Here is a 26,520-nt window from a genome sequence, read left to right as displayed (position 1 = left end):
AGCCGCAGATGCAGAGCTACAGGTGCGGCTTTTGTTGCGCAAGTATGGGAATGGCTTGGCCAGGGGAAGTTTCGCGGATGCACCTAGAATTCCGAATAAGTGGATGCGCTTCTGCGAGGAAAGGTCCACAAAAGTGAAGTGTCGCTGATAGAGGTGGGATTGAAGATGTAGAAGGGTTCCGCATGTGCGAATGCGTAGAAGCGGCAGTTGGACCGCAGAAGCAGTAGGTCGAAACATAAGTGAAGTTTGCATGTGCGTGGTTTTGACCGCAAAACCAGTCTCGCAGAAATGGAATTTTGGATCGCAGTCACGATTTTGCTGGAAGATCTTATAACATTGAGGGTTTAGTGTTTCTTCTCATTTTGGAATTGTGGAGCTCAGTCTAGGGCGATGTTTGGAGTACTTTTCATCATAATTGAAGGGGTAAGTGATCTTTACTTATATTTGGTGTTACATATTGATTACCCATTGTTTATTACACCTAATTTATGAGGATTCAAGGTGGGATTTGGTAGGTTTTTGGACTATGTCATTGGAGAGTGAGATTAGATGACTTGATGGCCGATTTGTGGTTGGAATTGGGTAATTTTTGTATTCTTGGACTCATAATTGAATGAGTGTTCGGAATTTGTTAATTTCGTCGGGTTCCACGGTGTAAGCCCGAGGTTGACCTTTTGGGTTGACTTTTTTATTTTTGTTAAAGATCTTAGCTTTATCATTTGGAATCAATTCATATGACTTTTGTTGATTATATTAAGTTCGTTTGGCTAGATTCGGGTCATCTGGAGGTTGATTCACGCGGGAAGGGCATGTTAGAAGAGTGAGTTGGCTTGCGTGAGGTAAGTATCTTACCTAAACTTGGTTGAGGCACTAGTTACCTGAGTTGTTTGTGATAGCTATGTGCTATGTGTGTGCATATGTGTGGGAGTTGAGCCCATGTGCAAACACCGAGCTATTTATCCATGCTCGGGGTAGTGCTTGAGCTATGACATGCCTTGAATTGATTGTTAAGCTTTAAGATGTGATGTTTCTCATAGTTGTACCTTGTTGTGAGTTATTTGATCCATCTTTTGAGATTACATGGAGGATAATCTCCTGATTGAACTTGATATTTGCTATTTTCGTTATTAAATTGTTGATTTGAGCTATGATAGCACATTTTGCAGATGCATACACTTTAGCATGTCACTTATAACAATCCAGAAGCATGAAATATTATATTCATTGATCATATAAATGTGTTCTTTTATATCTTCTTATGTGTGATATCATTTGGACTCGATACCTATGGCCACGCCGGGTGAATTGTGTTGTTATACATGTGACCACACCGGGTGGATTGTGTTGCTATGCGTGTGACCACGTCAGATAGATTGTGTTGTTATGCCTGTGACCATGCCGGCCTATGACCATGCTGGGCGGATTGTGTTTTTATTCATGTGATCATAGCGGGCAGATTATGTTGTTATGCATGTGTTCACGCCGGGGAGATTGTGTTGTTCTGCCTATGACCATGGCGGGCAAATTGTGTTGTTATGCCTGTGGCCACGCCAGGCAGATTATGATATTGAGCCTGTGACCATACCAAGCCGTTAGCACATTGAATTTGTCTGTGCTGTGTATGGATGTGGATCCATACCCCTACGGTCACCCTCTCGTATTTCTCTCTTGATGGTGTACACATGATTTTGAGGAAAATTGATCAGTGGTTTGGTGCGGATATGGAAATGTTGAGGAAAATCTGGCCAGTGTCTGTTTGGATCTTGCATTTCATCTTTACTTGAAATTTTCGTGCTATCTACTTTATTTATTTTCATATCATCTCTATATGCTGGATCATTGATTGGGCAGAGCACTTGAGTAACTGTGCGCGCACACACACATAGATGATTCTTTCTGTGCTTTATGACTTGATCACATTATTATTCTATACTTGTCAAATTTGTGGAACTGTACAGGTTATGGAAAGTATCATTTATAATTCTTGTTTCTTTTACCTGACCGAGTTTAGTTATGATACTTGCTAAGTATATGGGTTCGGTTGTACTCATGCTACACTCTACACTTAATTATGTAGATCCAGGTGTCAGACCCAGTCATCCATAGCAGAGTTGCTTGTTGAGCAGATCATCGAGAGACGAGGTATAACTCCACTCTCGATCGCAGTCATGGCGTCTCTTCTCTTATGTAGTATTGTCTTTCTTTTAGATAGTATTGTACTTGGTCATTTCAGACTTGTATTTCAGTATTAGAGCTCATGGCTCTGTATTTACCAGTTCTGGGGGATGTATCATGTATTGTTACTATTATGTTATGTTAAGGTTTTAGATTGATGTTAATTTTGTCATTTCTGCTATTTTGGTTCATTATTATTATGTCCAACTTGCCTAACAAGTGTATTAGTCGCCATCACGGCAGGTTGGGACTTTGGGTCATGACAAGTTTGTATCAGAGCCCTAGGTTTATAGGTATTATGGGTCATGTGCAAGTTTAGTATAGTCTTGCGGATCGATACAGAGACGTCTGTGCTTTTCTTTGATAGGCTACCGAACTGTTGGGAAAACTTCACTTTCTTGCATTCTTGTCATGTAGATTTGTTATTTCCGAAGTTTGAACCTTGACTCGTCTATTGTCTCGTAGATGGTGAGGACACGTGCAGTTGTACGGTGTGTCATGTGAGGTATTCATGGATCATAGAAGCCTCCAGCACTAATTCAAGAAAAATGATCAAAACTTGAGGCAACAGAGGTGGTTAGAGCTACTTAAGGACTACGATATCACCAGTCTTTATCACTTAGGAAAGGCCAATGTGGTGGACGATGAGGCCGAGAGTATATGGAGTCTTGCTTATTTTTTAGTTGGGGAGAGGCTGTTACCATTGGATGTTCAGGCTTTGGTCAATTGGTTCATGAGGTTTGATATATCTGAGCCCATCAGAGTTCTTGCTTGCATGGTTTCATGGTGTTCTTTATTCGAGTGCATCAAGGAGTCAATATGAAGATCCCCATTTGATTGTCCTGAAGGACATGGTGCATCACAATAACGATATGGATGTTACTATCGGGGATGATGGGGTATTGAGGATGCAGGGTTGGATCTGTGTTCCAAACGTAGATGGGCTGCAAGAGTTGATACACGAGAAGGCCCAAAGTTTGCGGTATTCCATCCATCCAAGTGCCGCGAAGATGTATCAGGATTTGAGACAACACTATTAGTGGCGGAGGATGAAGAAATATATTTTTGAGTATGTTACTCGGTGTTTGAACTATCAGCAGGTGAAGTATGATCATCAAAGACCCAGTGGTTTGCATCAAAGGCTTGACATTTTGGAGTGGGAGCGTATCACAATGGATTTTATAGTTGGCCTTTCACGGACATTGAAATTTTTTGATGAAAGTATGGGTTACTGTGGATAGACTGACCAAGTCTGCACATTTCATTCTAGTTGTGACTACCTACTCTTCAGAGCAGCTAGCTCAGATTTACATTAGTGAGATTGTTCGCCTTCATGGCGTGCCTGTGTCTATTATCTCGGATTAAGGAACTCACTTCACATCGTAGTTTTGGAGAGCAGTGCAGTGAGAGTTAGGTACATAGGTAGAGCTGAGTATAACATTTCATTCCCAGAGGGACGGGAAGTCCGAGCGCACTATTCAGATATAAAAGGACTTGTTATGTGTATGTGTCATTGATTTTGGGGGTTCATGTGATCAGTTTCTTCTATTAGCAGAGTTTGCCTACAACAACAGCTTTCTGTTGAGTATCTAGATGGATCATTACGAGGCCTTGTATGGGAGGAGATGTCGGTCTCCGGGTGGTTGGTTCGAGCCTGGGGAGGCTAGGTTGTTGGGCACTGATTTGGTCTGTGATGCCTTAGAGAATGTAAAGTTGATCTAGGAGTGGCTTCATATAGCACAATCCAGATATAAGAGTTATGTTGATAGGAAGGTTCGTGATGTTGCGTATGCGGTGGGTGAAAAGATTTTGCTCAGAGTTTCACCTATGAAGGGTGAGATGAGGTTCGAAAAGAAGGTCAAGTTGAGCCCTCGATATATTGGTCCTTTTAAGGTATTTAAGAGGGTTGGAGAGGTGGCCTACAGACTTGCATTACCACCTAGACTATCAGGTGTTCACCTAGTGTTTCATGTTTCTATGATCCGGAAGTATCATGGTGATTTGTCACATGTTTTGGACTTTAGCACGATGCAACTAGATGAGGATCTGACATATGATGTGGAGTCGGTGGACATTTTGGGCCGGCAGGTTCGGAAGTTGAGTTCGAAGAATATAGCTTCGGTGAAGGTTCATTAGATGGGTCAGTCAGTAGAGGAGGCTACTTTGGAGACCGAGCGGGAGATGCAAAGCAGATATCCACACTTATTTGAGACTCCAGGTATGATTCTAGACCCGTTCGAGGATGAACGTTTGTTTAAAAGGAAGAGAATGTAACGACCCGGCCGATCGTTTGGTGTATTGTAGCCCTTCCCCCTATTTATTACTTATTCTATGTCCAATTATTTTTATATGACTTATCGGTATAGTTTTATTGGTTTTGTGGAAGTTTCAGTGTGAATTAGGACACTTAGTCCCAAGGTTGGAAGCTTAAGTTGAAAGAGTTGACCAGAGTTTGACGTTTTTTGTAAACGACTCCGGAATGATATTTTGATGATTCCAATAGCTTCATATGGTAATTTTGGACTTAGACATATGTCCGTATGTTGATTTGGAGGTCCATAGGTTGATTTGATGTTTTTTGGCAAAAGTTGAAAAGTTGAAGGTTTAGAAGGTTTAGAGGTTTGACCGGGAGTTGACTTTCTTGATATCAGGTTCGAATTTCGGTTCTGGGAGTTAGAATAGGTCTGTTGTGTCATTTGGGACTTCCATGCAAAATTTGAGTTTATTCAGAGTTGATTTTATATGGTTCGGCATAAGTTTTGGAGGTTGAAAGTTCATTCGTTTTGTTAGGCTTGACCTGAGGTCTGATTCATGGTTTTATTGTTGTTTGATGTTATTTGAGGCTCTGAGTAAGTTTGTGTCATATTTTAGGACTTGTTGGTATATTTGGATGGGGTCCCAAGGGCCTCGGGTGTGATTGAGATGAGTTGCAGATCACATTTGGACATAGAGGGGTGGCTGAAGGATTTCAGGTTCTGATGCAATCGCACTTGCGAGGGATTGGCCGCAGGTGCAAGGCCGCAGAAGAGGTAGCTTGAACGCAAAAGAGGGTAAGGCTGGGCATTGCTGGGTTCGCAGATGCGGATGGGGAGCCGCAGATATGGAGCCGCAGGTGCGGCTTCTGTTGCGCAGGTGCGAGAATGACTCGGCTAGGAGAAGTTTCGCAAATACGCATAGAATTCCGCAAAAGCGGATGTGCTTCAATGAGGAAAGGTCCGCATATGCGGAGTGTGGCTGATAGAGCTGGGATCGTAGAAGCGTAAGGGTTCCCCAGGTGCGGATGCGCAGAAGCGGGAGTTGGATCACAAAAGCGGTAGGTGGGAACTTAGGTGAAATTTCCCTGTGCGTGGTTTTGACCACAAAAGCGGTTTTGCAGAAGCGGAATTTTGAATCACAGGTAAGATTTTGCTGGCCGATCTTATAACATTGAGGGTTTGGGGTTTCTTCTAATTTTTGGGATTGTGGAGCTTGGTCTAGGACGATTTTTGGAGTACTTTGCATCATCATAATTGAATATGTAAGTGATCTTTACTCACTTTTGGTGTTAGATATTGAGTACCCATTGATTATTACACCTTATTTATGAGGATTCAAGATGGGATTTGGGGGGTTTTTGGACGATGTCATTGGAGAGAGAGATTTGATGATTTGAGGGTCGATTTGTGGTTAGAATTGGGTGATTTTTGTATGGTTGGACTCATAAATGATAGGTGCTCGAAATTTGTGAATTTTGTCAGGTTTCGGGGTGTGGGCCTGGGGTTGATTTTTTAATGTTGGTTAAATATCTTAGTTTTATCATTTGGAATCAATTGCTATGACTTTTATTGATTATATTAAGTTCTTTTGGTTGGATTCGGATCATCCAGAGGTTGATTCACGCGGGAAGGGCTTGTTAGAAGAGTGACTGGGCTTGCGTGAGATAAGTATCTTACCTAAACTTGGTTGAGGCACTAGTTTCCAGAGTTATTTGTGATAGCTACGTGCTATGTGTGCGGATATGTTTGGGCCCATGTGCAAACACCGGGGTATTTATCCATGCTAGAAGTAGTGCTTAGGCTATCACATGCCTTGAATTGATTGTTAAGATTTAAGTTGTGATGTTTCTCATAGTTGTAGCTTGTTGTTAGTTATTTGATCCATGTTTTGAGATTACGTAGAGACTAATCTCCTGATTGAACTTGATATTTTTTTATTTTCGTGATGAAATTGCTGATTTGAGCTATGATAGCACACTTTGCACATGCATACACTTTAGCATATCTCTTATACTAGTCCAGGAGCATGAAATCTGATATTTATTGATCATATACATGTGTTATTTTATATTTTCTTCTGTGTGATATAATGTGGACTAGATGTTTGTGACCACGCCGGGCAGATTGTGTTGTTATTCCTGTGACCACGTAGGGCGGATTGTGTTGTTATGCATGTGACCACGCCGTGCGGATTGTGTTGTTATGCATATGACCACATCGGGCGGATTGTATTATTCTGCTTGTGACCACGCCGGGCGGATTGTGTTGTTATGCCTGTGACCACGCCGGGCAGATTATGCTGTTATGCCTGTGACTATGCCAGGTGGATTGTATTGTTATGCATGTGACTACGCCGGGCGAATTGTGTTTTTATGCTTGTGACCACGCTGGGTGGATTACGATATTGAGCCTGTGACCACACTTGGCTGATAGCACGTTGAATTTGTCTGTGTTGCGTGTTGATATGGATCCATCCCCCTAGGGTCACCCTCTCATGTTTCTCTCTTCATGGTATGCACGTGATTTTGAGGAAAACTTATCAGTGGTTTGGTACGTATACAAAAATATTGAGGAAACTCCTGCCAGTGCCTGCTTGGATTTTGCATTTCATCATTACTTGTAATTTTCGTGCTATCTACCTGATTTATTTGCATATCATCTCTATATGCTGGATCATTGACTTGGCAGAGCACTTGAGTAACTGTGCACACAAACAAATGATTCTTTCTCTACTTTATGACCTGATCACATTATTATTATGTACTTGTCGAATTTATGGAAGTGTACAGGTTATAGCAAGTATCATTTTTAATTATTGCTTCTTTTACACATCGCGGTTAGTTATGACACTTGCTAAGTACATGGGATCGGTTGTACTCATGATACACTCTGCACTTAATTTTGCAGATCCAGGTGACGGACCAAGTCATCAGTAGCGGAGTTGCTTGTTGAGCAGATCATCGAAAGATGATGTAGAACTGCAGTCTCGACCGTAGTCTTGGCATCTTTTTTCTTATGTATTGTTGTCTTTAGTTCAGACAGTATTGTACTTGGTCATTTCGGACTTTTATTTTCGCATTAGAGCTCATGACTCTGTATTTACTAGTTCTAGGGGATGTATCATGTATTGTTACTATTATGTTATGTTATGGTTGTAGATTGATGTTAACTCCGTCATTTCTTCTATTTTGGTTCATTATTATTATATCCGGCTTTCCTAGCAAGTATGTTAGGCGCCATCACGATGGGTTGGAACTTTGGGCCTTGACACGTTTAGGACTCATTATGATTATTACGAGTTCTTAGTGATGTCATTTGGTTTGATTAATGCTCCAGTAGCCTTCATGGATTTGATGAACCAAGTGTTTAAGCCTTATTTAGATTCCTTCATAATTGTCTTCATTGATGATATTCTGGTTTACTCTTGTAGTAGAGAGAAGAATGAGCAGCACCTACAGATTGTACTTCAGACTTTGAAGGATCGTCTGCTATATGCCAAGTTTTCAAAGTGTGAGTTCTGGTAAGACTTGGTTGCCTTTTTGGGTCATGTTATGTCTTCCAAGGGTATCAAGGTGGATCCTAAGAAGATTGAGGCTATTCAAAACTTGCTTAGACCTACTTCAGCTATAGAGATTCGGAGCTTCTTGGGCTTGGCGGGTTACTATCGTTGGTTATTCGAGGGATTTTCATTTATCTCAGCCCCATTGACCAAGTTGACTTAGAAGGGTGCTCTTTTCAGATTGTCGGAAGAGTATGAGTACAACTTTCAGAAGCTCAAGACTGACTTGACTACAACCCCAGTATTGGTGTTGTCCACAGGTTCGAGATCTTATTATGATCCATCGTGTATTGGACTTGGCGCGGTATTGATGTTGGATGGTAGGTTGATTGCATATACGTCCCGTCAGTTAAAGTCTCATGAGAAGAACTACCATGTGCATGAATTGGAATTAGAATCCATTGTTCACAAGCTCATGATTTGGAGGCACAATCTATACGGTGTGTCATGTGAAGTCTATACCGACCAACGGAGACTCCAACATCTATTCAAGCAGAAAGACCTTAATTTGAGGCAACGAAGATGGTTACAATTACTAAAAGACTATGATATAATCATATTATATCACCCGGAGAAGGCCAATGTGGTGGCTCATGCCTTGAGTAGGAAGGCGGAGAGCATGGGCAGTTTGACATTTTTACTGGTAGTAAAGAGGCCATTAGCCATGGATGTTCGGCTTTGGAAAACCGATTCATGAGGTCGAATATTTCAGAGCCTAGTATGGTGCTTGTGTTGTGGCCCAGTAATCTTTGTTGGAGCGTATCAAGGCTTGTCAGTTTGATGATCCTCATTTGTTGGTATTGAAAGACACCGTGCAGCGGGGTGGTGCTAAGAAGTTGGTGATTGGGGATTATAGTGTTATACGGCTTCACGTCTAGATTTGTGTTCCGAATATTGATGGGTTGAGAGAGTTGATCCTTGAGGAGGCTCGTAATTCATGGTATTCCATTCACCCAGGTGTCACGAAGATGTATTGTGACTTGAAGTTGCCCTATTGGTGGCGAAAGATGAAGAAAGACATTGTTGGACATGTCTCTTAATGTTTGAATTGTCAATAGGTGATGTATGAACATAAAAAAAAGGGTGCATTGACCCAGAAGTTGGTGATACTAGAGTGGAAATGGGAGCGCATCAGTGTGGACTTTGTGGTATGCTTACCATAGACATTGAGAACGTATGATGTTGTTTGGGTTATTATGGACCGATTGACTAAGTCCGCACACTTCATTCCGGGGATGACATCTTATTCTTTAGAGCGGTTAGCTCATATTTACTCTCAAGAATATCTCTAAAAACTGAGCCCATATGAGTGAAGCTACATCGGCCAGGCTACCTTCATCGTAATCCTGCCACCACTGATACGCTGGTCACAATAGCTGGAATGTAGTAAAAGCAACCCCGCTCGTCACCACAAAACCTATGGTGCAAAGAATTCAGTGGCACTTCTCCAGCAAACTCTGTGCATTCTCTGTAGCTTGGCCACTGAAAGTAGGTGGGTGGTACTTCTTGTACCTCTCAAGTCTAAGCTTCTCCTCCTCAGATGTTGCTGCCCTAACCTTAGGCTAAACTGGAACAATCAGATGCACTGGTATAACCTCTGGGTCTTGGTCAACATGGACATGCTGCTCTGGGGTACAGGCCGCAAGAGTTTGAGCTCCTCCCCAACCTGAGATATGGCTGGTTCAAATGGAATCAATCTCGCCTGAGCTATAGTATCAAACATGCTTAAGAACTATACGAGGGTCTCCTCAAGTGCAGGGTTGGCAACAAGCGCCTCAGGTGCCTGCTCCCCAATTGGAGCTATTGGTGGATCCTCTATTGCAGCTCGAGCAGGTGCTCTAGCTGCACCATGTGCCCCTCCTTGACCTTTGCCGCAGCTCCGGCCTCTCACGGCTCTAGAAAGGGGCACAAGTGTTTGATCGTCTGATCTAGCGGTGTGTGTCCTCACCATCTGTGATAGAATAGAAAGACAAAGATTCAGAATTTCAAAGTCAACAAATTGGCATGATAAGAAATCAAAGAAGTGAAGTCTCCTAAAAGTTCCATAGCCTCTCGAAGATAAGTACAAACGTCTTTGTACCAATCTGCGAGACTCTACTAAACTTTCTTATGACTCGTAACACCTATGAACCTAGAGATCTTATACTAACTTGTCACGACCCCAATCTCCCACCGTAGGATGTCGTAATGGCACCAAGTATCTAAGACTAGGTAAGTCTAACATACATGAATAAATAACGAAAATAATAATAAAACTTCAAATTTAAACCAACTAGCTATCATAAAGAACTCCATAATACAGCTGACAATAACATCCAAAATTTGGTGAGACTAAGTCATAAGCTCTACACGAGTATACGGAACACCTCTAATACATCACTATCTAAATAAAGAGTATGAAATAGAAATCAAGGACAGAGGGTGACTCTGAGGCATGCGAACGCCAGCAGGCATACCTTGAAGTCTCTGATCCGAAAGCTCAACTCACTGGTGCCTAGCCTGGTATGAGGTACCTGCATCTGCACAAAAAGATTTGCAGAAGCGTAGTATGAGTACACCACAACGGTACCCAGTACGTATCAAGCCTAACCTCGGTAGAGTAGCGAAGAGGTCAGGTCCAGACACCTACTGGAATAAATAAAGAAGTTGAAAAGGTATGGTACAGTATAATAATGGAAACAAGGAAATAATACATTGAAGAAATACAACAAGATAAGCTATACTGAAGTTAAGGCAATAAAGACATCAAGGGAGGAATAGATAATAAGAACACCAAGGTAACGATGCAGACAAACGCAAGTAATGTAAATGAAAGATAACAACAAGAATCATATCTGAGGTATCGCCTCGTATCTCATCTCACAATCATAATCACAATATTTTCTTATATCACCGCGGAAGCCTTACATTTAGTTTTGAAAATCATTTTTCCCAAAATAGCTACCCCTATTTTAGCCCGCCTTATCACACCGCATGGCTTCAAGTAGTTCCCTTACTAGTAACACACGTATCAAGCCCACATTATCTCACCATATGCATATCAACCCCTATCCTTATACCACCGCATGCGTATCAATATCACAATATATCACAACTCGCACCTCAAGTACCCAAATACCACAGCTTGCCAAAATAATCAACAATAATAATGTTTCCACAATAATAGCACATGGCTCAACCACAATGTGTACAAGACTTTTAACAATAGCAACTAAAAGTGAATAGCTCAACAAGAATGGTATTTCAATAATTTACAACTTTGCTGCAATATTATCACAGCTTTTATAACATCAACACCAAAACTCAACAATAAGGTATTTCAAGAAATAACGACTTCAATTAGGTAACTCAACAGTTAAATATTTAACACGGCAATAAGGAAACAATAACTTCAACTAAGCATGTAAGGGCAATTAACAAGTAAGAGGTGAAACAAGTATTAACAATGTCAAGTAAAGTATGTAAGGATAGATTAACGATGATGAATATAACATGTTATGACAATTCGATTATAGGCATGAAAAGAATCTACATAGCTTACACCGGTCAACTACCACATACAGTGTAATGACCCGACCGGTCGTTTTGAGGATTTGTACTTCGCTCGGTGGTTTGAGGGCATGAGTAGCTATGTCTGATGTATTATGACTTGTATGTATCGTTGGTTTTGGTGTTCGGGTGATACGAAATTAGTTTGGAATAATGAATTTCATGTTTGAAGCTTAAAGTTGGAAAAGTTGACCAAGTTTGAATTTTGAGTATTTGACCTCGGATCGGAGTTTTGATGGTTCAGTTAGGTCTGTATGGTGATTTTGGACTTGGGCATATGCCCAGATTTGCATTTGAATATTTCTAGAAGGTTTCGGCACTAATTGGCGAAAGTTGGAAATTTGAAGGTTTAGAATATTCATAAGTTTGACTCAGAGTTCACTTTGATGATATCGGGTTTGAAAGTTGGAATATGTTCATTATTTCATTTGGAACTTTGATGATGCATTTTTTTGATGTTGTTATTTGTGATTTAAGGCCTTGAATAGGTCCGTGTTATGTTTTGGGACTTGTTGGTATGTTCGAACGGGGTCCCTAGGGGCTCGGTGAGTTTCGGGGTGGTTTCGGACCATTTTAAGGCCATTTTTAGTTACTGGTTTTTCGCCATACGGGTGTGCATCACGATCGCGGACTTTGGGTCGCGTTCGCGAAGAGCAAATCTCGCGTAGAGGAAAATTTTGTTGTCACTGACTCGATTCTGGAAGCTTATATCTTACAATCTATAAGGAATTTGGAGATAATCGAAAATCAAAAGTTGTATCCCTTTGTGTCTAGTTTTCAGAAAATCAAACCATTTATCATTTGGAGTTATATACAAAATGTTATGGTTGATACACTACAGGTTTTCTGAGAAAAGTTTGGGAAGGGTTAATGGAAGTTTGTTCATCGCGATCACGGGGAAATGGCCGCGATTGCATAAGGTAAACATTGTCCTGAAATTCTTTTTAATCATGATCGCGAGGTTTGTGACCGCGATCACGAAGGGTACCTCTGGAATAGTGTATAAAGTACTCTATTTCGAAGGTTTCAGACATTTTAGTATATTTTGAGCTATGGAGCTCGGATTGAGGCGATTTTTACCACATGAATTGGGGTAAGTAGTTTCTACTCGGTTTCGATTATATTTCATGAATCCATATTCGATTTTGGCATTTGATTGATGATTTTGAATGAGAAATTAGGGGGTTTTGTCTAAACTTTCATAAAGTGAATTTTTGAGTTTTGAACATCGATTCGTAGTCGGATCTGAGTGAAACTAGTATGCTTGGACTCGTAATTGAATGGGTTCTCGGAGTTTGTGAGTTTTGTCGGGTTCCGAGGTGTCGGCCCAGGTTTGATTTCTTTGTTGACTTTGAGATTTTGATTAAAGATTTGACCTTTATCGATCGGGTTTGTTTCCTCTGGCTTTATTTGATGTTCCTGAGTTGCTTTTGGCTAGTTTCGAGTCGTTCGGAGGTCGGCACTCGTGGGGTGGCATTTCTAGATTATTGTTTGGCTTGCTCAGTATTAGATTCGGCTTGTTCGAGGTAAGTAACTTATTTAAACTTGGATTTGAGGGTATTTAACCCTGAGAACTTTGTTGTAAGAGATGTATTGAGGTGACGCACATGCTAGGTGACGAGCGTATGGGCATGCACCGAGGAAATCATGATTTTAGTTGGCTATTTAGACTGTGTCCGGACTTGTTTTGCTGTTACATCTTGTTACCTCCATGTTCTCCCTACTTGTTGATTATATGAGCTATGAATCAAGTTAGAAATCATGTTTAGGCTATATGTTTATTCTGTTAGGACCCACTGAGGTCATTTCTATAGTTGAGTTATTTTCTTAAATTGCAATTGCGTACTCAGTCATATTCATTCATTTGCATATCATATCTTAGTCTTTGTTATCATTTGTTGTCACATCATATTATCATTGTTTGGGATGATGGGCATGAGATTAGTGAGCCCGAGAGACTAGAGAGTTTGATGACTGAGTTGGGGCTTGAGGGTCGGACTATGAGTGATATTGATGGGATCGGGATGCACGCCACAGTAGGTTTTATTGATTCATGATAAGATTGCCGCAACAGGTTTTATTGATTCATGATGGGATCGGATTGCATATTGCAACAAGTTTTATTGATTCACGATAGGATCGGGCTGCATGTTGTAGCAGACCATGTTGGCTTATATTAGTGCTTGGGCAGAATCTGCCCCTCCGGAGTCTGACATACTAGTAGTGAGCGCAGGTTCTGAGTGCCGAGTGATTGAATGTACCGAGTGATTGAGTGTGAGACAGTGAGATTGCGTACTCTAAAAGTGTGAGTACATGATTTCATCACTATGATGCATTACATTTGACATGCATACTTGGCATGTAGTCATAGAGATGCATTGCCTCATGCTAAATGGTATTGTGACATTCATGGCTTCATATGCACATTGACATGTAGGCATAGAGGTGTACTTTCCTCATGTTATCTGAGAATTAAATATCTTATCTATTGTTGAAAATCTTTAGGAGAATCCATAGTTTTCTGAAATACTCAAATTTTGGTGATTTCGGTGAAAGATTTGTGTTTTACTGTTATACCTGGAAAGCATGCCTATTTTCCATAACTGTGAACGAGATGAGCATCATATCTTTGAGTTATTACTTGTACTGCTTTTATTATATTACTACGAGTCGTTGTTAGCTTTTGATGTTGGACTCTGAACGTTATCCAAGATCTTCACTACATTCAACCTAAGATTAGGTTTGTTACTTATTGAGTACATGTGGTTGGTTGTACTCATACTAAACTTCTGCACCTTGCGTGTAGATTTTTGAGTCGATGTTACTGTGTATGGCGGGAGCTGGCATTGAAGATGTAACTCTGTTCCGATTATAGTTGCCCCTTGTTCTTGGTAGCTTTAGATTTATAAATCTGTTTATGTGTATTTCGAATAGATGATGTATTTATTTCATACTAGCTTTGTAAACTCTAAATCTTAGAAGCTCATGATTGGTACTACCAGTCCTTAGATTGTTGTATAACAGTTCAGTTATTTCATCATTATATTCTCTGTAAATCTTATTTAAAATTGGATTATTGTTAAATTAGCTTACCTAGCAGGTTGGGTTAGGTGCCATCACGACTAGTTGAATTTTAGATAGTGACAAGTTGCTATCAGAGCTCTAGGTTCATAGTTTCTACGAGTCATGAGCAAGTGTCTAGTAGAGTCTTATTGATCGGTATGATGACGTCCATACCTATCTTCGAGAGGCTACAGAGCATCTAGAATAAACTTCCTGTTGTTCTTTCCTTATCGTGTGGCATTGATTCAGCTTGAAGCGTATCTATTTGAATTCCTTCCACTCACTTGTATGTGTATGTGAGCGCTCAGTATCAGCTATGCATTGATAGCTTATGGTCTCATGGATGAAGTGTGAGATGTGTTTTAGTGATGGGCCAGTCTAGAGAACTTGAGGCCAGGCTTTGACCACAGCTTGGGCATGGTGATTTCAGTTGTGTGAGTATGTGCTTTTGGACTTCTATGTCCGGTGGTGTCCCTATGAGTGGGACTGGTGGCTCGGTGAGTGGTTAGATGGCTATATGATGAGTAGAATGTGACTGCGGGATATGTTCAGATGGCTTTGATGTTATGAGAAGGGTTTCTTGGGATGTAAAAAGGACTATTGGATGTTTGATTTCTGTCTTGATGTGTTATACAGTCTCGAGTTATGATCGTGTTGAGGGATTCTTTCATGTTATTTCATCTGTGGAACGAAGTAGATTCTCATGTATTGTTTATGAGTTCAGACTCGGGAAGATTAAGTGATTGCATGATGGTTGTGGCCATGGTAGGGCATAGTGAAATGCTAATTTGAGGTTAAGCAGGTGGGTTATCTCTTGCGAGGTGGTTTACGGATGTGTGATCCCTATGATGTTGTGTAGAGAGTTTCTTTCTACCAGTGGAATATATGTGTTGCAATTTGAGTTTGCATCGGTTGAGAAAGTTGATTTGACTTTCACGATGATGCATGCGGGATTAGCGGATGATTTGAAGTATTTTATGGGTTGTGTTGCAGGAGCTTGTGAAGGATTTAGTTGAATCTCACTGCGGGATTATGGCAGTAATAGAGTATGGGCACTATGAGTTATGGGATGTTTTATTCTATGGCTTGAGCCAAGTGGGGGAGTCAACCATCGGCAATTTGATTGCAAGGTTATGTGTTGTATTGGTTTTGGTCTGAGGAATACTTGTTGATCGGTTATGACTCGTAGAGGTTGGTTTTGAGGATGACTTGAGTAAGGAATTTCTGGATGCATGATGTATTACACCTTATGATATATGGGAGTCTTAGAAATTGTCTAGGTTGTTGTTCGTGATGGATGTAATGTACCAAGAAAAAGGATTCACTCGGTTGCTTAGAGGTGTGGATTACTTCTTTGGGTGTTATTGTGCTAATGGGGCATATGTTGTTCCGCCCGTTTGGGCGGTGTAATTGTAATTTGAGTAAAGTGGATGACTCCTGAGAAGGTTCTAATGGATTCAAGATTCATATTTGGTATTTGAGGAAATTTAGAATTTGTAAATGGCCAAGATCTGATATTAGCATCGGATGGTGTCGGGACTCGCAATATTTCTATATCACAATGGATTTTATATTTCAGTATCATAAAGGTAAAAGGAACAACTTTAAATTCACAGAAGGTTTCTTCAGAGTGGGTATCTCAGTTGTGGTACTTTTGGGGGTGCTTAAGAGGGAATACAATAGCTTATGGGCTTTAGGGCGGTATGGTTTTGATAATCAGCTTAATGTATGCATATTTTGATATATACCGCCTCACATTTTGCTCATGTCTCGACGATTTGAGATGTTTAATATGATTATTTGTGCTAAATTTTGGTATTTCTATGTATAGGGATCATTTAGATGCAATTTGGGACGAAAGGGCACGAATTGGAGCGAAATCGGGACAAAAAGTAAAATTTGAGGGCCACAGCCAGCGTGGGGCGCTGGCTGTGACGCAATTTATAGCAGCTAAAATATTTGAGCGCCAGGGCCAGTGCCACACGCTGCACTGGACGCTAAAAAACGTGAACATGTCCTATTTCAACCGGGACTCGGTTATTTTGACCCCAAGATGCCCCCAACTCATATAAAAGCCAACCTAAACCTATTTTAAAAAGGGGAGGACGTTTTGAGAGAAACGAACACAAGCATAGAGCCACCGTGGAGGCCGGAATTCATCAAGTTCCATCTTTCTCCCACCAAACTTAGTAATTTTTATATTTCTTTGTATGATTTGTTGTTTGGCTACCATGTCTATGTGGAGCTAAATTTCACGCTCTAGGGTTGTGGTTCTTTCATGACTATTGTTATTCGGATATTGATTTTGCCTTCTTGATTTATCATATTAGTTTATTTATTCAATCTTGCGTTTAATTATTTAATTTTTTGATCACCAATTGAATACTATCTACGAATCTAGAATTGAACTCGAAAGTGGGAATTCTATATTGCATATAGGATTGAGTAGAGCAAGTTCTTGAACTTGGGCATCGGGGAACGGATTCGTGGTTAGGATAGACATATACCTAATTGCCTTGCTTGGTTGATTTACACGAATTATAAATGCGTTCTTGTTGATTCTAACTCCATAGACATATAGGAGTTAGGTTAGCTTGAATAGGCGAGCAAGAACTCGACAGATTCTTATGAGCAATATTAACCCTGTCAACCAATAAGCTAGATAAATTAGTCGGTAAATTCAATTAAGAATACAATAGGATTGTTAGATAGCCCATAACCCTAGATCGTTTTCATTACATTGATATCATAAAAATCTGCTCTTTCTCTGTTCAAAGTTCATTATTTATATTTTTTTATTTAATTAGTTTAGAATAAAATATTTTTAGGTTTAATTCTTGTTTAGATAATTAGGATAGTCTAATTTAGTTAATAGTTAATCACAAGTCCTCGTGGGTTCGACATCCGACTTTTAGTCACTATATTACTTGATGACCGCGTATACTTGCGTGTGCGTTTGGCCGCAACAAGTTTTTGGCGTCGTTGCCGGGGACTTAGAAATTAACTATTTTTCTACATTAGGCTTTTACTTTTATCTTTACAAGTTTTTTTTTCCTTCTCTTTTTGTAAATATTTTATTTTTTTAACTATTTGATTTTTCTCTTAGTATGTTTCTAGTTCTTTCACCATGACATCTGGGGATGAAATATATGGAGGTAAGGTTATTGATTAAGACTCTTGGTTGACGGAAGACTTATATGGCCCGTCATTTTGGGCTTGTCATGACCTGAACTCTTGGAAATCTGAATTTGAATATGGGAGTAAGGGTTGATATTGGGATGAATATTCTCGATTAAGGGAATATGCGGAACGACGTTGTCTTCTGACAATGTTGGTGAATGATTGGTCTAAGGAGAGAGATGATCTTGCACATAAATTGATAATTTTGGCTTGGCTGTGCATAACTTGGATGCAAATTTGAATGAAAAGGTTGATGCGTGTAATGGCCAACAATTTAATGATTAGTTGTGTGAAGCTAATAAAAATCTTCTAGACCAAATTGAGGAGCTAAAACGAGAATACCAATCATTAGACCATGTTTTTTTTTAGGATGCCAATGTTGAGAAGAATGCTCTAGAGTCATATGAGGGAATATATAACATTACTTTGGGATACTTGAGTGTGTGTATATATGGGGATGTAAATAGTAGTACAATTCATGAGTTAGGGCGCATTAGACCTCATTCCAATCATTTTTCCACATTTTGTTTAGATAGTAAGATAGCAATCGAGCCATCTGAGCCAATGAGGGGGGTCATAGGATGAGGATGAGAGTGCCTATATTCTTGAAATTGTTGTGCCAAAAAGCAAAAATTGCATTCCTCATCTAAAGGCCGAGAAGTGTAGAGTGAAAAATTTATTACTTCGCCTGATTATCATTGTAGCCCCACCACTGGAGCATGGCCGTAGACTGGATGCCATGTTAGGAGTTCAATTCATAAGTTCGAGGTGGAGGCAAAAAGTGGTTCACGTCGTACCGCTACATTAAATTAGGCACTTGTTGGGAGGCAACCCAGCTTTACTGCTTTGTTTATTTTTGTTTATTTTATTATTTTTGTAGTGTTGTTTTGTTTTGTAGGATTATGAGCATAGGAAGAAAAGTCACTGGAAGCATGCAAAAGCGAGCCAGATGGTTGGAACTAGTGTGAGGTACCCGCACAAAGGACCATCCGTGAGAGAAGTCTGAGTACCCCGTGAGCTGTTATTGCTTCGGCCTTTGGTCTTTCTAGGAGTTTCTTGTCCACCCTTGTTATTTTTACTTTAGTTGTGCATTGAGGACACTGCATTCTTTTAAGTGTGGGGTGGAAGATTCTCTATTCTTTCTATAGTATTATATTAATATATTATTAGTTTCTTATTTTTTTATTGTTAGCTAACTTCTTATTTTTAATAGCATAGTTAGTAGAATTAATGGTGTAGTATAGTAGTAGTAGTAATTAAAAAAAGATTTTAAAAAAACAGAAAAAAATTGAGAAAAATTTGAAATTTTGTTTTTTGGACTTTTCCCGACGATTGATCTGTTGGACAATTTTCTTAAGGGATTAAAGTCCGATTAAAAATACCAAAAAGATTTCCTTTTTTTTTAGGTAGTTAGGTAGTATCCCTTGGTTTTTCTTTCGACATCGGTTCTTTTCCAAGGGTGTAGCTCGAACCGAAAATTTTAGCTTAGTTTTTATTTTTAGGAGTAGGATAAGGGAGAAAACCAAGATGCTCTGAGGTACCTGTTGACATGTTTGGTGTTGGCAAGTTAAGTTAGGGCATGCGCTCTATCTTCCTGCATATATGATTTGAATTGTAATGCCCAAGTAAATTAAGTAGTCTGCTCTTTGATGCCTTTTTCTCAGTTGATTAACTTGTATGCCACCTAGTGCAGTGTTGCTTAAACAATTCTCAACTTGATATGCTTGCTTGACCTGAGAGTCACACAGAATCGTCTTGAGTGAGTCAAGTGCCATGTGTGTGTAAGGATTGTTGATATTCTGTGCTATCTTGTGTAGTCTAGAACTTGCCATGTGTGTTAATCAACGCGAAATCATTAAGTTGTGCTAGTCTAGGAGATGACATAGGCATTTCTTGCTTGACCATAAAGGTGTTTGTCACTGACAAATAGAATTTTCCCATTGCTATCCCCTTTGAGCCTATAGACCGTTTCCTTGGCACCCACATTACAATCCGTACTCCTACTTTGTTCTTAATGTGAGATTGTTGAACCTTTACCTCCTAAGGCACTTAGTCGCTAGAAGAAGTAAGGTGAGAGATTGGGAAGTGGCTTTCGAGTGGAACCATGGAAGGGCCCTTAAGGTGCACTAAAATTGTGAATAAAGGTCACTAGCTTATGAACTTCAATGTATGGAGTGTGTAAAAAAAAAAGAGGAATTGTTTTGCAAGAAAGAGCAAACAAAAGTTCAAATAATGTAGAAAGACACACCTCCTAATCCTTCTCACTCGTGCTAGTGAAACCATAGAGGTGCTTGATGGAAAAGAGGGCTATGTTAGTTATGGTGTATGACAAGTGAATGGGTTGCGAAGCAATTGCGCTTGAATTGTGAGTATAGTGTATTAAAGTGCTTAGAAGGGTTAGTCACTATTCCTAAATGTATCCTACCCGTCCCTTAACCTACATTACAACCTTAAAGTCCTAATTGATCCTAGATTTAGCTAGCTTAGATTAGTAGAGATGTACACTACGAGCAAGCTTATGGTACGGCCACGGGATGCACATGAATTCTTTGTGAGAGTGAGTGAATGTTGTTCAATTGTGTGATGTCCTTAATTTATGTTCAATGACATATTTAAATTTGTGGACTACTTTGATATTCACTCTTTTACTTGTGGTGAGGGCACTTGATCTCATGACGGATTGCTGATGTTATACACTTTCTTATGTTGGGTGAGTGCGTGAGTTGAATATGCTTAGTGGTAATGAGTCTTCTCTTGAGGTAAGGTGGTTGTGGAGAGGTTGCTTGAGTTGATTGAGTTGGTTGAAAAACATTGACTATACTTGGGCTATTTAAAAACGGGAAGAATGTGAAATTTGTGTGTTCATGCTAAATTGCCGACATCGATCATAGTCAAAAGGTAGGGTGTTTGATTGAGTTAATTGTGAGGTCCTCTTTCATGGTGCTAAGTATGTTTTGGGGGTGCTAATATAGTTCCATTGCTCGAGGACGAGTAAGAGTCTAAGTGTGGGGTGTTGATAATCGGCTTAATGCATGCATATTTTGATATATACCGCCTCACATTTTGCTCATATCTCGACGATTTGAGGTGTTTAATATAATTATTTGTGCTAAAATTTAGTATTTCTATGTATATGGATCATTCAGATGCAATTTGGGACGAAAGGGCGCGAATTGGAGCAAAATCGGGACAAAAAGGCAAAAAGTGAAATTTGAGGGCCACAGCCAGTGTGGGGCGCTGGCTGTGGCGCAATTTACAGCAGCTAAAATATTTGAGCGTCAAGTCTAGCGCCCCACGCTGCCCTGGACGCTCAAAAACGTGAACATGTCCTATTTCAACTGGGACTCGGTTATTTCAACCCCAAGACGGCCCCAACTCATATAAAAGCCAACCTAAACCTATTTTAAAAAGGGGAGGACGTTTTGAGAGAAAAGAACACAAGTACAGAGCCGCCGTGGAGGCCAAAATTCATCAAGTTCCATCTTTCTCCCACCAAACTTAGTAATTTTTATATTTATTTGTATGATTTGTTGTTTGGCTACCATGTCTGTGTGGAGCTAAACTTCACGTTCTAGGGTTGTGGTTCTTTCATGACTATTGTTATTCGGATATTGATTTTGCCTTCTTGATATATCATATTAGTTTATTTATTCAATCTTGCGCTTAATTATTTAATAGCTTGATCACCAATTGAATACTATCTACGAATCTAGAATTGAACTCGAAAGTGGGAATTCTATATTGCATATAGGATTGAGTAGAGCAAGTTCTTGAACTCGGGCATCAGGGAACGGATTCGTGGTTAGGATAGACATATACCTAATTGCCTTGCTTGGTTGATTTACAGGAATTATAAATGCATTCTTGTTGATTCTAACTCCATAGACATATAGGCGTTAGGTTAGCTTGAATAGGCGAGCAGGAACTCGACAGATTCTTATGAGCAATATTAACCCTGTCAACCAATAAGCTAGATAAATTAGTCGGTAAATTCAATTAAAGAATACAATAGGATTGTTAGATAGCCCATAACCCTAGATCGTTTTCATTACATTGATATCATAAAAATTTGCTCTTTCTCTGTTCAAAGTTCATTATTTATATTTTTTTATTTAATTAGTTTAGAATAAAATATTTTTAGGTTTAATTCTTGTTTAGATAATTAGGATAGTCTAATTTAGTTAATAGTTAATCACAAGCCCTCGTGGGTTCGACATCCGACTTTTAGTCACTTTATTACTTGACGACCGTGTATACTTACGTGTGCGTTTGGCCGCAATAAGTTTTTTATGCTAGGATCTCTTGGGGTGAGCTTGGGGTAAGGATCGTGGTGTTCTAGCAAGGAGAATTGTCAACTTGAGGGTAAGTCGGAAGGAACTTGGAGAAATAGGAGCTTGGTAGTAGGTTGGATCAACACGGTAATGGATAGGATCGGTTCTTTGGGTCCTTATGATGTGGTGAGTCTCTACAGGTGTTTGGTGGAAATACTCTTGGGTTGGCGACCTGCGTGACTTGGTTGAGTTAGAGGGATTAAGTTCTAATGACTTGGTTATGTGCAAATGGGTTTCGAAGTGTTATCGATGATTTCTGCCACAACTTGAGATGGATATTATCTACAGATATGAGGGATGTGTGGCGTGTTATGATTTTATCCTGGGTGGGATCAATTGAAAGGTTTCTGACTTATCGGGTATGTATTATTCTTGTAACTCATAGTTGATTATGAGATTCTTGTGCTTTTCATATGATGGCATGATAGATGTGGTGTGTCTTGTGGGATTGAGATTTGCATGTACAAGGTGGCGGTTCAGTTTTGAAGGGAAGGGCATGAATTCCTAGACAACATGGACGGTTTCAGGTGATTAGATGAATGCTATTACTACTTGGTATTGCCTGAGAAAGGTGCATATTTTAGAAAGCGCATTGTGTTTTGACTTATGGATGCTTCATTGGTATTGTGGTACTCACTTGGCTGATCGACTGCTGATGTTCGGATTTTTCTGTGGCATGGAAGAATTATAGAAGTATTTCTCGCGAGGATGATTGTGTATGAGATATGTGTTAGTCATTCAAGTGGTGGAGTTGAGATCGGCTATGGTGATTCTTGTGTTCTATGGATTTGGAGACTGGGAGTTCTCAGAAGCAGATTGTTTCGAGGTTGCGGACTGTGAAGTTGTGGCCAAAGTTAGCCAGATGGTGGTTCATGTTATGGTTAGGTCGTTGTGGACTTTTGGAGAACTATTTGTCCATTTTGGGATGACCGGTGTTGATTTGGGGGCCCATTGGTAGGCCCAATGAGGATGTGTATTCTACACTAGGTCGAATTTATTAACTCAGAACTATTAGTGTTGTGGGGTGTGGCATTCGGTTAAAGTTGAGCTTTTTCATGTTCTGATATGTTCTATGTATTACTCTTCTATGCTACGAGGGGTTGTGATTCATTGGTTATATGCACACATGGTGCGGTTCTATTTGGAGATTATAGCGGAATTCGAGCGAGATGATGATTAGGGTGTGTAATGGTTGATTGCGCCATGGTTATGGTCTTTCATGGCTATGGTATATTGTGTCATTCTTATCTCTATGGTTATGGTCATGCACTTCGTGAACTTGATGTCGAATTGCATGTGGTTGTTGATTTTGAGCATTGTGGCTTGAGGTATTTCATATAGACCAGTGTTTGGATGGGTTACGCATTGCAGTGGGGTTATGTTGGGATATGATCCTTTGTGTTAGATTCGTGTGTCTTGGTCCTACTATATGTGATGGGTTCATAGCATTGTGTTGTGGTGGTACTTATTGAAATTACTAGACGGCTTCATTATTCGAGTCATTTCCCATATTTGAGTACACTTGAATTATTGCTCATTGGTGCACAGATTGCATGGTTGTGGCTTTAGGTTGTATTGGTGTGGCATGTCAATAGAATAGTTGTGTTTTATGAGATAAGGTCATTGGACCTAGAATGGATACTATCGGATTCGATTGTGGTATGTTTGGAAAGATAATATCGGAAGTCGGCTTAGAGTTTGGCTTTGGCCCTTGTCGGACGAGAGAGAGAGAGCTCCATGACTTGTTGATCTGATGAGTGGTTATGAGTTTCTGCATGTTCCTTTCATCATAGGTAGTGTACGAAGGTTTTGAATGAGGTTTTATTTGATATGACGTTTATTACCGGTATCAGGTTTGTTTTGAGCAACTACTGTGCTCGGGAATTATTGCTACGAGTATGCGAGCTATATGGCATATCATGTGATTTTATCTTAGGTTATGGTTATGACTTGTACAGTGTGTAGATGTGAGATTCGGATCTTGTAAGGAATTCCGGATGTGGGAAATTGGGTACCAAGGATTATAGGCTAAAGACGAACTGAGGATCTTCAGTTATGTTGTGATGTCAAATTTATATGGAATAGGGTGACTGGGATCACCCCCGTGTATGTGCATGGTAAGGTTACACGGTGATTTGATGGATTTGGAACGACTCTAGGCACGTTCGAGGACGAACATATGTTTAAGTGGGGGAGAATGTAACGACCCGACCAGTCGTTTTGAGGATTTGTACTTCGCTCGGTGGTTTGAGGGCATGAGTAGATCCGTCTGATGTATTATGACTTGTGTGTATCGTCGGCTTCAGTGTTCGGGTGATTAGGAATTAGTTTGGAAGAATGAATTTCATGTTTGAAGCTTTAAGTTGGAAGAGTTGACCAAGTTTGACTTTTGAGTATTTGACCTTGGATCGGAGTTTTGATGGTTCCGTCAGGTCTGTATGGTGATTTTGGACTTGAGCGTATGCCCGGATTTGCATTTAAATATTTCTAGAAGGTTTCAGCACTAATTGGCGAAGGTTGGAAATTTGAAAGTTTGAAATGTTCATAAGTTTGACCGAGAGTTGACTTTGATGATATCGGGTTCGAATTGTTGTTTCGGGAGTTGGAATAGGTTCGTTATGTCATTTGGAACTTGTATGCAAAATTTGGATTCATTTCAGATTGGTTAGGCTTGAATCTGATGCTTGGTTTGAAGTTTGAAGTTTATGAACTTAAGAGATTGACCTTGATCTACGATTTGTGGTTTCGATGTTGTTATTTGTGATTTGAAGCCTCGAATAGGTCCGTGTTATGTTTTGGGACTTGTTGGTATGTTCGGACGGGGTCCCGAGGGGCTCGGTGAGTTTCGGGGTGGTTTCGGACAATTTCTAGGCTATTTTTAGTTGCTGGCTTTTGGCCACATCGGTGGGCATCACGATCGCGGACTTTGGGTCACATTCGCGAAGAGAAAATTTGTTGTTTGGGCACTGTGAATTGCGATCGCTGAAAACTTTTCGCGGTCACGTAGAGGAAAATTCTGTTGTCACTGACCCGACTTTGGAAGCTTTATCTTGCAATCTATAAGAAATGTGGAGATGATCCAAAAATGAAAGTTGTAAGCCTTTGTGTCTTGGTTTCAGAAAATCAAACTATTTGTCATTTGGAGTTATGTACAAATGGTTATGGTTGATGTACTACAGGCTGTCTGAGAAGAGTTTGGGAAGGGTTGATGGAAGTTTGTTTATCGCGATCGTGGGGAAATGGCCACGATCGCATAGGGTAAAATATTCTTGGAAGGGTACCTCTGGAATAGTGTATAAAGTACTCTATTTCAAAGGTTTCATGAATCCATCTTCGATTTTTGCATTTGATTGATGATTTTGAAAGAGAAATTGGGGGTTTTTGTCTAAACACTCGTAAAGTGAATTTTTGAGGAATATTGATTCAAAGTCGGATTTGAGTGAAACTTGGTTGGACTCATAATTGAATGGGTTTTTAGATTTTGTGAGTTTTGTCGGGTTCTGAGGTGCGAGCCCGGGTTTGACTTTTTGATTGACTTTAGGCTTTTGATTAAAGATTCGACCTTTATCGATCGGGTTTGTTTCCTTTGGCATTATTTGACGTTCTTGAGTTACTTTTGGCTAGTTTTGAGCCGTTTGTAGTTCGGTACATGTGGGGTGGAATTTCTAGAGTATTGTTTGGCTTGCTCGGTATTAGATTCGGCTTGTTCGAGCTAAGTAACTTATCTAAACTTGGATTTAAGGGTATTTAACCCTGAGAACTGTGTTGTAAGAGATGTATTGAGGTGACACATATGCTAGGTGATGAGCTTGTGGGCGTGCACCGAGGAAAACATGATTTTAGTTGGCTATTAGACTATCCCCGGACTTGTTTTGTTGTTACATCTTGTTACCCCCCATGTTCCCCTACTTGTTGATTATATGAGCTATGAATCATGTTAGAAATCATGTTAGTCTATATGCTTATTTTGTTGGGACCCACTGAGGTCATTTCTGCAGTTGAGTTATTTGCTTAAATTGTAATTGTGTACTCAGTCATATTCATTCATTTGCATATCATATCTCAATCTCTGTTATCATTTGTTGTCACATCATATTATCATTGTTTGGGCTGATTGGCAAGAGATTTGTGAGCCCGGGAGACTAGAGAGATTCATGAATGAGTTGGGGCCTGAGGGCCGGATTATGAGTGAGATTAATGGGATCAGGATGCGCCCCGCAGTAGGTTTTATTGATTCATGATAAGATCGCCGCAATAGGTTTTATTGATTCATGATGGGATCGGGTAACACGCCGCAGCAGGTTTTATTGATTCATGATGGGATTGGGTTGCACGCCGTAACAGTCCATGTTGGCTTATATTAGCGCTTGGGCAGAATCTGCCCCTCCGGAGTCTGACATACCAGTAG

Source organism: Nicotiana tomentosiformis, chromosome 9 (genome assembly GCF_000390325.3).
Source record: "Nicotiana tomentosiformis chromosome 9, ASM39032v3, whole genome shotgun sequence".
Classification (NCBI taxonomy): Eukaryota; Viridiplantae; Streptophyta; class Magnoliopsida; order Solanales; family Solanaceae; genus Nicotiana; species Nicotiana tomentosiformis.
The sequence above is the reverse complement of the archived record's forward strand: the minus strand, read 5'-3'. Positions refer to the sequence as shown.